The following is a 10,720-nucleotide window of genomic DNA, read 5'->3' on the forward strand; positions in this document are numbered from 1 at the left end:
CCTAGTCAGTTACACAACGGAATGCGTTCAACCAAAATGTGTCTTCCCGATTTTAACCCAACCCCTCTGAATCAGGGTGGTGCACATAGATGACATGAAATAGGCTTTATATCAGTGTAGAGCAATGTAGTCTCATATTTTTTATTATTCCCTTATTACCTCTATTACTGTCTCTGTTTCAAATTATTTAAATAAATAATAATGATTATTATCAAAGTAATTGTATGTCTTTCTCTATCAAGCACATTTCCTCCCCAGGAAATGTAATGTAGGGATGGCAAGAGATGTACAGTGCATTACAATTCCATACAGCGATATAGCACTTTGTCATCGTATGTATGCTACTAATAAAGTTATTCAAGCCCCTTTTAAACAAAATGGCTGACAGCAGTATCCTTCTTTAACCTCTGCCATCCTGCTTCCGTGTCTCTCATTCCCACCACTCTCTCCATCCCCCCCCCCTCCTCCCTCTCTCTCTCTCTCTCTCGCTGCCCTGCAGTAGAGGGAGGAGGCGGAGGGGGAAAATCCCAAAATTCTCAGTCTCCATAGCAACAGTAGTCAGGTGACCTTGTCTCCGACTGATACTGCTGAGTCAGATAAATTGAAGGATTGAACAAGATGGAGAACAGAATATAGTGAGACAGAGAGAGAGAGAGAGAGAGAGATGAAATGGAACCCAACATCATTTCATTCTCTGATGCTCTGATGCTGGATGTTGTGCAAGCCTTTGATGTGTAAATAATGTCGTGTCATCCTATTCCTCCTCTACTCTTATAATGTCAGGCATAAGTGACATAAGTAGGTTTTTCCCCTCCTTTTTTTTTCTTTTCGGAACTCAGTCAGGATCTCACCTTACTGTTGAGAGTTAAAATTGTAGAATTCACAAGATGTAAATTCGAAATTTGTTTGTGCATCAGCAGTTTTCTCTTGTTTTGTCAATCACTGACAGTCACTCAATTAGCCATGTCAGCTAACCATTTTTTGATTGGAAAATTGGTTTAGCCAGTTATCTAAACTTGTAGTAATTATGTCCGAATACCAACTGGGCTGACAGGACTGACCTCCATGGGGGCCCGTATTGATTTTGTTAGTCACTCTCACACAGATATCATAAAACATGGCATAAGTCATGGGAAAATGTGTAGAATTGCAGGAAATTAGACTTAAAACTGCTAAAATGTCTCTCTGCCCCATGGCAAAATAAGTAGAATTGCATGGAATCTGTTATAAAAGTGCAAAGTTTCTCTCTGCCCCATGGCAAAATGTGTAGAATTGCACGAAATGAACGTTAAAACATTTTTTTTTCTCCACTGTCAAGACGGGGGCCACTATTTATTTTCTTCCCCGCTTGGTGGGGGGGCTCCAACAACTACTCTCACTTGGGGCCCCTAAAAGGCTAGAGCTGGCCCTGAATGTCAGTGTCTGGTTGTTAAACTGTTACTAAAAGTAGCTCAGTCTCAGGAGTGGTCGGGATGAGTGGTCGTGATGTGCATGTGTTTATGTCCTACGGAAAGGTTATGCAAATGTCATCCTACTGTATCTCTACATACCACCCTAGTGTTAGTCTTGCATTGTTTAATGTAGTAGCTGTGTCATTGCATGTGGGAGAGAGGCTGAAGTATGTGTGGGAATATAGGAATTAATCGTAGGTTTTAAAGAAGGGTTATAGAAATGTGTTCATTTGTTCAATGGTTTAAATCAGGCTGAATGAGAGAAAGAAAGGGAGAGAGTGTCAGTATGCGACAGTCAGGATGGGTGGAAATGTGTGATGCAGATGCTGCCATGGAGCATGTGTGTGAGGGTCAATATGGGATTCAGTGTGTGTGAGGGTCAGGGACAGGGTGTGTGTTTATATTCTATGTGTGAAGTCGGCAAGGAGGATGTGTGAGTGTCATGGAGCATGTGGGAGGTAGAGTGTGAGGATGAGAGAACGAGTGTGTGTGTGTGTGTGTGTTTCTGTGAGTGAAGGTGATCCTTGTTAATCTGGTTTTATAAATGTCTGACATAATCTATGTTCCACTCACAGCGTCCAGAACAGGGGGAGGGGAGGAACAGAGGAAGAGAGAGACAGAGAGAGAGAAGGACAAAAAGAGGAAGGGAGTGAGATCATACGGTACAAAGGACCGTGTCAAATGATGGAATGAACGAGAGAAGGGGATGACAGAGATAAAGAGAGGGGCCAATAGAAAAAATTATCTTCTGCTTTTCTTTATGGGACGTAAAGCGCTTGTATGAATGAACTGTTGGTATGAAAGGATCTATACATACTTCTGAATCTTTTTATTATTATTATTATTATTATTATTAAGAGATGGAGAGGAGGAGCGCCAAAGACCCCACAGCAGGGGTAGACAGAGAAGACCCCACAGCAGGGGTAGACAGAGAAGACCCCACAGCAGGGGTAGACAGAGAAGACCCCACAGCAGGGGTAGACAGAGAAGACCCCACAGCAGGGGTAGACAGAGAAGACCCCACAGCAGGGGTAGACAGAGAAGACCCCACAGCAGGGGTAGACAGAGAAGACCCCACAGCAGGGGTAGACAGAGAAGGATGGAAATGGAGGAGTGAACTAAGAATTATACATGGGATGAAGTAACACGGAAAGTGTGACATGGGACAGTTGATTAGGGATAATGTTGCCATGGAACGAAAGTATCACAAGAGGGGGTATAAGGCCCAAAAAGGGGATGAGTAAAGAGGAGGACTTAAGGGTAGAGATCAAAAGTGCCGATTGGATTAATAATGAGCTAAAAGACTCACTGGGAGAGCATGGCACCAAAACACATGCAACAGTAGCCTACTAGTCGATGTATTCGAAAGAAACATTTCGACAAATTCAGCTCCAAACATTAACCCCCCCCCCCCCCTCCTGCTACTAAACTGTACATGTGGTCCCAGACATTTTCCCCACCTCCCTCTCTTCTCTCCCCCTCCCCCTCTCCCACCTCCCCTCTCCTGTAGCTGTCCTTTCAGAACCACCACTGCAGCAAAAGGAGCACAACTCGGCTGTACTCACTCATCCCGGCTAGCCTCCACTCCCTGCCTCTCTACTCCAATCTCTGCAATACTTACACTTAACTGACTTTAGTGTGAGTTGACTAGTACAGTGCATTAGGAAAGTATGCAGACCCCTTGACTTTTTCCACATTTTGTTACAGCCTTATTCTAAAATTGATTAAATTGCTATTTTCCCTCATCAATCTACACACAATACCTCATAATGACAAAGCAAAAACAGTTTTTATTATTTTGAAAATGTATAAAAAATACAAAACTGAAATATCACATTTACTTTAGTATTCAGACCCTTTTTTCAGTACTTTGTTGAAGCACCTTTGGCAGCTAATACAGCCCTGAGTCTTCTTGAGTATGACACTACAAGATTGGCACACCTGTATTTGGGGAGTTTCTCCCATTCTTCTCAGCAGAACTTCTCATGCTCTGTCAGGTTGGATGGGGGGGCGTCACTGCACAGCTATTTTCAGGTCTCTCGAGAGATGTTCAATTGGGTTCAAGTCCGGGCTCTGGCTGAACCACTCAAGGACATTCAGAGACTTGTCCCGAAGCCACTCCTGCGTTGTCTTGGCTGTGTGCTTAGGTTCATTGTCCTGTTGGAAGGTGAACCTTCGCCCCGCTCTGGAGCAGGTTTTCACATAGGACCTCTCTGTACTTCGCTCCGTTCATCTTTCCCTTGATCCTGAACAGTCTCCCAGTCCCTGCCGCTGAAAAACATCCCCACAGCATGATGCTGCCACCACCATGCTTCACCGCAGGGATGGTGCCAGGTTTCCTCCAGACATGATGCTTGGCATTCAAGGCAAAGAGTTCAATCTTGGTTTCATCAGACCAGTGAATATTGTTTGTCATGGTCTAAGAGACCTTTAGGTGTCTTTTGGCAAACTCCAAGTGGACTATAATGTGCCTTTTAATGAGGAGTGGCTTCCGTCTGGCCACTCTACCATAAAGGCCTGATTGGTGGAGTGCTGCAGGGATGGTTGTCCTTCTGGAAGGTTCTCCCATCTCCACAGAGGAACTCTGGAGCGCTTTCACAGTGACCATCAAGTTCTTGGTCACGTCTCTGATCAAGGCCCTTCTCCACCGACTGCTCAGTTTGGCCGGGCGGACAGCTCTAGGAAGAGTCTTGGTGGTTCCAAACTTCTTCCATTTAAGAATGATGGAGGCCACTGTGTTCTTGGGTACCTTCAATGCTGCAGAAATGTTTTGGTACCCTTCCCCAGATCTGTGCCTTGACACAATCCTGTCTCGGAGCTCTACGGACAATTCCTTCAACCTCATGACTTGGTTTTTGCTCTGACATACACTGTCAACTGTGGGACCTTATATAGACAGATGTGTGCCTTTCCAAATTATGTCCAATCAATTTAATTTACCACAGGTGGACTCCAATCAAGTTGTAGAAACATCTCAAGGACGATCAATGGAACAGGATGCACCTGAGCTCAATTTAGAGTCTCATAGCAAAAGGTCTGAATACTTATGTAAATAAGGTATAGGTTTTTTATTTATAAATATTTGTAAAAACCTGTTTTCGCTTTGTCATTATGGGGTATTGTGTGTAGATTGATGAGGATTATAAATAAAAAAAAAAATTTAGAATAAGCCTGTTAAGTAACAACATGTGGAAAAGGGGAAGGGGTCTGAATATTTCTGAATGGACTGTATAGTATATTCACTGTTAAACAGTGTTTAATAATATTAGTTTGCTTTTGGTGCAGTTATTCATGTTTCAAACATGAGCTTCGAGACACTACTGAGAAACTGAAGACAAAATCATCAATTTCATAAAATTCATGAATTTGAATCTTTTTTTGAATTGACAAGATTCTATAGTATCTCTGTATATTAAAAAAAGTATACTTCTACTGCATTGTCCATGGCCATCCAGAATCACAACACGCTTACTTCTGCCCCATAGAAGAGCTCTCATCGCTTTCGTGACGTTGTCAGCTAATCCATCATTAAGCGGGCACAGCCAGAAGAGGACTGGCCACCCCTCAGAGCCTGGTTCCTCTCTAGGTTTCTTCCTAGGTTCTTGCCTTTCTAGGGAGTTTTTCCTAGCCACCATGTTTTTACATCTGCATTCCTTGCTCTTTGGGGTTGTAGGCTGGGTTTTCTATATTAGCACTCTGTGACATCTGCTGATGCAAAAAGGGATTTATAAATACATTTGAGTTGATTTAATGTCAATTGGATCCAAATACAGTATGTGGTGTTAGCTAATATCTGTACCATCAATAAGGGGAAAAATGGCTTTTAAGTAAGATTACTCAGCAAAGTCAACTTTTGACCTCTACTCAAGAGGAATGAGCTGGCTAAACCCCTGATCCATTTCAGCCAACTCAACATTCTGGATTCCATTTGGATTTGCCATTTCTCTATCTACAGTGTTTCACTCCCATGTTTTCCGCTAATGACTCTGCAAACGACAACAGCATTTGAGTCTGGCTAATTAGGAGCCATTTTGCGGGTGATCTGCCATAGTTTGTTTGGAGCAGTTTGCTTTCTGATGCTAGGTCTGTTGAGCTGGTGATGTGTTACTGCTAGTTATTGTAAAGACAACGTTTGGTGTCTGTTTTGAGTGTTTGTAGTGTGTCCTTAACACTATCATGCATTGAGTGTGTGTTGTATATGTGTTTAGCTGACAATTGTCATAGGTGTGCGATGGTATGCCATGTATGATCAGGAGCCTTAGACATGATTTGAATGACAGGGCTGTGTATGTCTGTTCAGTGTGTGTGTGTGTGTGTGTATTTATGTACTGTGCGTGCATTCTTGGGCTGAGCTGTGTACAATAAGCAGCCTTGGGAGTGCTGTGCCTGACCGTTAGGCGAGCTCAAGACAGGACATGTGCTCAGCTGGGAGCTGGCCCTTTAAGTCCCAGCAGCCAACCAGAGAGGAGATGCTGGGAGCATGCTGTCCTTGGGAATGACCTTGCAGGGGGGCTGAAAAATGGAGGGAGAGGAAGAGGAAGAAACGTGGGGGAATAGAGAAAGGATGAAGGGGGAAGAGAGTAGATGAACAAGAGACAGGGTATATAAGGAGCTGGGGGATGGAGAGAGAAAGAGGGGGGTGCAAGAAAGGGGGAGGAGAGAGTGAGAGCTGAGAGAAAGGGCATAGTGAGATTTCTAAAGAAGGAGAGAGGAAGAGAGAAAAAGAGAGAATCCTTAGGCTACAGTGTCCATTGCTACTACATAGGTCACTATAATACAACAGCGTATCCAGTGAGGTGATAGATGGAGGGTAATCCTTCAGTCGTGATCATATGCAAATACACACCTTGTTCAGAGAAAGGGATAGAGAGAGACGAATGGTAGAGACAGTTCGAGACACTAAGAGGATTGAGAGTTCAACTAGTTCTCACTCTTTGTCACCCCCTCCTTCCTTTTCATCCTCTCTCTCTATCTCGCTCCCTCACGGTGACAAACATGAACGTCATCTAGTACGGATTACATTTACAACACACACCACTCTCCCATTGCATAAGACATCCTCTGAAAGGGATGCAGAGAGGGGATAAGAATAGAGAGGGATTTGAGACAGGAAGCGAGGGTGAAAATCAAGGTAGAGATAAGAAATGAAAGGAGGATGAAGGGCAAGTAATAAAGATAAAAACCTATTATTCTTATAATGGCTTTGAGTTTTGACAGTGAACAAAAAGGATCGGAGCGAAAATGATAAGTCAGCGCTCAAATCAAAATGGAGTATTAGACTTTCTCAATTTCAGCGTTCCCTATGATCTTAGTATCTATATTAGAGGTTGCACTTGCTACATACCTCTCCTTCATTGCACCTGTACCTGTGTCACTAGTAGGGATGTAGTACCCTAGCCGGTTAGCCGGTTAGCCAGTTAGCCGTTCGCATACATGCAACTGGCTAAGGCTAATGCTCATAGCACATCATCATTTCACCAAGTAGGATACTTTCCTGTATAGTCTTTATTATGCTGTCCCTGGATCAACAAGTCCATCAACCAATCAGACCATCGTCTACCTTGTGAGATCGCCAACATGCGTAATATGTGCAATTCCCCCCTTGTACCCGCCAAAAGTAAACATTTCTAGTGCAACTGACTGACCTGCAAAATCTGAACTAGCTCTTCGACATAAGAGGTAAGCTGACGATGATAAAGATACATACATTTCTGAATGGGTCAAAGGGCAAGTTTAACCTGCATCATTTAAAACATGCCGTTCTGCATGTCCCAAGGACAAAGCTGGGAGATACTATTTGTTCCTTTACATGTGATCTGGTCAGACTTTCAAATGCAGTCAAAGTGTTACAGGCTGAGGGTGTGAGACGGAGTTGGGCAATGTTCTTGAGGTGATAGAATGACGCTTTACACAGTTGTTTGACGTGGCTGTCAAAGGTCAGGGAGGAATCAAGCTTTACACCCAGATTGGAAACTGAGGGGGAGAGAGGGATGTTCTGTCTTTCAATGGTGAGGCGTGTTATTGGTGAGTGCCGGACCTGGTGGGGGGAGTCAACAAGTAGGGCCTCGGTTTTGCTGCTGTTCAGTTTAAGTAAGTTTCGCTTCATCCACGCCCTTATTTCCTTAAGACAGGCGTTCAGACGGGCACATGCATCAGAGGGACCTGGGGCAGTTTCTACATACAGCTGGGTGTCATCAGCATAGCAGCGGAATGAGATTCCACACCGGCTAATGACACGACCGAGGGGGAGCATGTACAGGACGAAGAGGATGGGTCCAAGAACAGATCCTTGTGGGACACCGCAGGGGACGTGGTGGGTCCGGACCTGGACCCACCTAGCGACACATACTCAGTCCTGTCTGAGAGGTAGGAGTGAAACCAGCTCAGGGCTGCTCCAGACAGCCCAATGGTGTCCCAGAGGCGTTCCAGGAGGATCAGGAGACATCCTACATCAGCCTCCATCAGCAGGTCGTTGGTGACCCTGAGTAGGGCCATTTCAGTGCTGTGGGCCTGCCGGAAACCTGACTGTAACTTCTCAAATAAGTTGTTCTGTTTAAGATGGTCCTGGAGCTGTAAAGCAACCACTTTTTACAACACCTTGGAGAGGAAGGGCAGGATGGATATTGACCTTTAATTGGCCAGAACTTCTGGGTCCAGGGTGGGCTTCTTTAGAAGGGGGCTGATGACAGAGGTCTTAAATGCAGGTGGGACACTGCCAGATTGGAGGGAGTGGGTTATTAGAAGAACCAATTAGAAGTGCAGAGGTGCATGATTTGAGCAGGGCGGTTGGAATAGGATCCAAGGTACAGGAGGAGGTTTTCATTATGAAGATAGTTTTCTCAATACCTCCCTGGGTGAGGAAGCAGGAAAGAGGCTGAGGTGATGTCGGTGAAAAAAAGGTAAATTAAGCTGTTACACTGCTCTTCCGTTGTCTCGATGGCGGACTGGGTCTGTGGTTTGAAATGATGGTTTATGGTAGAAAACAGGTGCTTTGAGTTTGCAGGATTTGTATTAATGAGGTTGGAGTAGAACGTCAACCGTGTCCCTTTAGTGCTTTGGAATAGGCCGTTTGATGCTCTGGAAAGGCCAGTTTGTGGATAGTGAGGCCCGAGTTTCTGAGACACCGCTCCAGGATGCGTTCAGTGTATTTCATGTTTCTCAGTTCTGGAGTAAACCATGGAGCGTGTTTTTATGGGGGCATGCAGGTCAAGCACACTGCTCAGGGATTGGTTGTAAAACTCCACAGTTTAATCTCATCCACTGACGAAAAAGCTGGAGGAGACAGGTTCAAGATGTCCTCTGACATGCTGGCAGGGTCGATGTTTTTCCAGTTCCGGAAACACATGCGACGCTTGGACTTGGTTAGAGGGGGAAGGAATGTCAAGTCCAGTACATGTTGTTGATGAGGGAGGAGTCAGTGATGACCAGGTCAATTATGTGCCCACAGGTGTGCGTGGGGGCGTCAACGAGTTGCTTCAGGTCAATCAAACTCAGAAACAGAAGAGTGACATGAGGAAGAGTCACCTATTGCTAGAACCTGCTTCATGTTCATTTCATTATTTATTTCAGGTTAAATATTAACACTATTTCACCCTTTTATTCATATGAACAAATAGTACTATTTATAGTTTAATAGTGTCTTTATTAATCAGGGCCAGCTCCAGGTATGAGCAACATACTGTACGCGGTCGTTTAGGGTCCCCAGCACAAAAACTAGGGGGCCCCCAGCACAAAAACGCAGTCGGGGTTTCAACATACTGTTGAGAGTTATAATAGTAGAATACACAAGGTGCAGGTTCGAAATTTGGTTGTGCCTCAGCAGTTTCTCTTGTTTTGTCAGTCAATGACAGTCACTCAATTAGCCATGTCAGCTAAAAAAAAATGTAATTTACAAATACCGACCCCGGCACACAGGGTATGTGCCCAGGGGCCCTGACCTACAGGGGACCCACATTGATTTTGTTAGTCACTCAGATATCATTAACATGGTAGAAGTCATGGAAAAATGTGTAGAATTGCAGGAAATTAAGTTTAAAACTATAAAAATGCCCCATTTCAAAATGAGTAGCATGACATTTGTTATAAATTTGCAAAAATCGATCTCCCCCACGGTAAAATGCGTAGAACCGAAGAAAACTTGCTTTAAAACTGCAACCAAATCTTGTTTAGTGCTCCAAAAGGCTAGCGCCGGCCCTGTTATTAATATTGCAGCTAATATATTAAAACGCTTCATGCTTTTTAAATGCATTACTAAATGGTTTATACATGTGAACTACTGCATTAATACATGCTAGTCAATGTATCTTTATTGTAAAGTTCTACCTATTCATTTGCAAACATGCCCAGTAATATTTGATTGTACAACAAAGTTGTAACTTTACACAGAAGGCACACATGAGAACTGCCTTTTAATAGGCCCTTCTGATGATAACGGCTATAACGGCCATGACACTTGACCTAACATAGGAGATGCAGATGTGGAATATAACATAAGTGGATATTATTGAGTAGCTGACACCTCCGCAACAATTCCTGAGAGCTATAATGTAAAGGTAAGTGAATGTTGAAGAAGTTGTTGTAAACAACCGGTAAATGAGTACAACAGCTTCCATTTTAAAATCACAGCCCACCCTGTTAATAACATATACATTAGCATGGGTCGTTCGCCAACGAACGGCTCTTTTTGAATGGCTCTTTTTGGTGAACGTCTGGAACCGAATCGCATCTGTGAAAGAGACGTTCATTTGGCACCCTGATCTGCATACTGTTACTACTGCTTTATGAGCTCCAGACGTCAATTATCTGCAGATAAATTATAAAACATTATATGAAGATGAGTGAGTTGCTTTCCCTCACATTCTGTGGTAAAGGTCATTTTTTTGCAATTTTTTCATGAAGTGCAGCCCTAGCGAACTGAAATAATAGCATGAGTCAGGACAAAAGGTTGCAAAAGGTTGCTGCTGATATGCCTCAAAGATATCACCATAAGTATTGCAAAGTCAATTTGAATCAAAGCTAAAAGTTCATGAATATTGAACAATGTTGAGATAGTAAGAAATTGCAATACTAACAAAGTGTACACTTAACAGTGTCCAGCTTTTTGTAAGGGATGTGAGATCGTATTACATTTCCAGTCCCCGGGCATCCCCGTGGCAAATGCTCTAAAACACAGCACATTGATGTTTCTCTACATGAAAAGAACAAAACCCCTTCTCTTACAGGTTATTGGAACCATAATCCTCACCTGATAAAGTGAAAAGTGCACAATA

This window comes from Salmo salar, chromosome 05 (assembly GCF_965601325.2).
Source record: "Salmo salar chromosome 05, fSalSal1, whole genome shotgun sequence".
NCBI classification, from domain to species: Eukaryota; Metazoa; Chordata; class Actinopteri; order Salmoniformes; family Salmonidae; genus Salmo; species Salmo salar.